General features: G+C 30.9%; 1 long non-coding RNA gene across 1 annotated transcript; it reads right to left on the reverse strand.

The window, feature by feature from the left end:
• Nucleotides 1–1,858: 1,858 nt before the first annotated feature.
• LOC129919431 (uncharacterized) lies at nucleotides 1,859–2,095 on the reverse strand. The gene is made up of 2 exons (XR_008773071.1): nucleotides 2,037–2,095; nucleotides 1,859–1,958 (listed from the first exon to the last, which is right to left on the reverse strand). It is a non-coding gene; the product is annotated as an uncharacterized LOC129919431 (long non-coding RNA).
• Nucleotides 2,096–2,976: the final 881 nt, after the last annotated feature.

A 2,976-nucleotide genomic window follows, 5' to 3' on the forward strand; every position in this document is an offset into this window, starting at 1 on the left:
CAAGATCATTTGCAACATCAGCTGGAGTGAGATTGTACTCTTCATGATATCGGACGTAAATTGATCTTAGCAAATCTGGGTTGGTAGGGAGACCTTCTTGTTGAATGGAAACTATAAGGTTTGTTCTAGTAACCCCATCAACAATAACGGAGTCATGTTTGTCATGTAGGTGACTTGACATCAAAAAATTATTATTTTTCCTACACTGTGAGGAAAAAACGAATACTGAACATTTGAAAAGTTGTGTACCTATTCTAATGAAAAGGAGTGTATATGTAATTCTCAAATGAAGAAAACCGTTTTCTGACAAGTATTTTAAATACCGTACTTACTTTAAAAATATGGCCGTATTTGCAAAATCACACAAAAAAAATTAATCCAAATCGTTAGAACCGTTTTTGAGAAAAGTCAGTTTTCTTCATTTTGGTTCTTCATTTTGGTTTGGTCTACATAGTGTACATTTTTAGACAAATTTAGGCCAAAAAGTAGTTTTTGTATAAAATGAATACAGAAGGATATAGTGTATGTTCGTCGCACATGACTGCAACCGCTATTTTGTTTTAAACTGTTTTCATGCCCATGTTGTACTAGGATATGAAAAGATTGTTCAGAAGTGGAGGGGTTCCGTCTTATAGCTGTTGATTTTAAATCTTAATTTAAGACGGGTTTATTTATTAAATTCGTTAAATACTAACGTTACGACTTAACATTAAATTTACATACTTAAACAAAAAAAAAACACATATGGGTACTTTTTTGTGATCGTTACTTTCAATTTCCAAGCAAACTATAAATAGATGAAAATTAAATTAAATTTTTTGAACTTCTTGTCTTTAAGTTTGTATATAGTTTTTTAAGTTTATGGTCATAAGCTTAAAGCTCCATTACAGTTTAAATGTATATCTTAAAATTTTCTTTCATAGAATTTTGAATGAACTTTAGATGAGAAAGGAATATTTCTCATCAATGAAAAATTTTTAGCACTAATTTTCTTATCTTTTTCTATAAAATTGTCCTTTTTGGTGATCCCACAAGAAAGAAATTCCTTAGTCCCATTTTACTTATGGATATCCATTTGTTTTGTATATTTAATTCTTCTAGCCCACACCTGAAAACCCTAAATAATGCTCATCTCTTATATGAGAAATATTTCAATTTATTTATCCTTAAAGAAAAAGACCTTCGAAGACGATGGTCAGCAAAATTCTCAAGTTGACCACTTTCGTTATCTTGGTGTTTTTTGCTGACTATTTGTTTAACCCCATCGCCATCATCATCGTATGCATTGAATTATCCTTGTCTTCAATACCACCACTAACACCAACAACCCAAGAAGAACAAAAAACAAATGAAGAAGAGGAATGCAATCCCTTTTTTGATTTTGTTTTATTGAAATGTCAGGATTAATGTGTTTTCTTGCGTCAAAAGGTGGTCAAGACGAATATACAAAATACATACAATATTATGCTTAGTCTTAAAATAATAATAATAATAATCTTCCTTCATCGTCGCGTTGGTTATCCTTTTACAAGGATATGCTATAAATTTGAGGTTTGCTGCCAAGGAAATGGTCAGTAGAGATATTTTCAATTTTGTGTGTGCTGTTTTGTACTGTACCATGCGGAGATCCTTTTTACCAAAGAATTATTGAAAGGATATAATGAATCTTTGGTCTTGGCCAAGAATTTTCTTCATTATTTGACTTCTATGGTGTGTATATGTGTGTGTTTGTGTGTTAAGAGTGTTATCTCTAAAGATGAAGAAGAGTGTTATTCTAGTAAGCGGATATTATATTTCGCCATACCGCACACAGAACTCCACAAAAAAAAAAAAAAAAAATATTGAAGTCAGCATAAAATATGTTTTTGAGAATTTAATTTTTAATTCCATCATTCGACACAAAGATAAGGAAATGGGATTTCATTCGTATCCTCGTTCATTCAGTTGCTTCGTTTCGCCTGTGCGGATGAAGTAAGAAAAAAAAAAAATAATTAAACCAAAAAAAAAAAGAAGAAAAAAAAAACCAGGACACCCACGTATCTTGCAATTAAGAGGAAAACAGCAAATTAAGGATGCGGCAAAATTTTTCTTATTTTTTTTATTTTTTTTTTGATTTTATTTTATTCGTGTTTTTTTGTTTAATTTCTTTTTACAACGCGACGTCACGGAAATAATGATGCTTTTCTATGGAGTTATACAGAGAGAGAGTGAGAGGGATATCCCGATCCCGACAGATGGAGATAGAGAGAAATCCTTTCGAATGGAAAAATGTAAATTACACGCGAAATAAATTTAGTCCTGCGGAAGAAATGGAATTATAAAAATAATATATAAAAAAAATAAAGAATAAAATATGGAATTAACCGCGCCATCGTTATGAAGCTTCGTTGTTGGCAAAGTAAGTTATTTGGAATTTTATTTTTTTTTTCTTGCAAGTCAATTTTTTTTTTTGGGAAATTAAAGACCGACAATTTTGTTGATGTATTAATTATTATTAAAATTGTTTAATTATTTAGTTACATGTTTTTTCAGTAAGTTGTTCTCGTTTTACAAAATAAGTCATTGTTCTGGTAGTTGGAACAGGTGTATGTATTATTTTGATTAATCGGTAAGTTGTCAAGCAACAAGGATGACTAGATGCTAATTCTCACATCAATTCCTGGAAATCCGTAATCAAATTGAAAACTGAGCAGTAGTAAGTATTCAGTTTTGAAAGTTTTGATTTTGCTGATATGCGGTAAAAAAATTGTTCGTAATTTTTTTTAAAGCAAACTTTTGAAATTAAATCTTTTTCAATTTTTCCGTTTCACATTTTTGAGTCTGTTTCTGTGTTCTATCTACAGTCTAATTTCTAACTTTTTGAGTTCGCGACCCCCTTAGGAACTCTTCGCGACCCCCAAGGGGATCCCGACCCACACTTTGAAAAACACAGGTCTAAACCATTGGAGCAATTTACATCAAATTAAGTAGTTAAGT

This window comes from Episyrphus balteatus, chromosome 4 (genome assembly GCF_945859705.1).
Source record: "Episyrphus balteatus chromosome 4, idEpiBalt1.1, whole genome shotgun sequence".
In the NCBI taxonomy this organism is placed as follows: Eukaryota; Metazoa; Arthropoda; class Insecta; order Diptera; family Syrphidae; genus Episyrphus; species Episyrphus balteatus.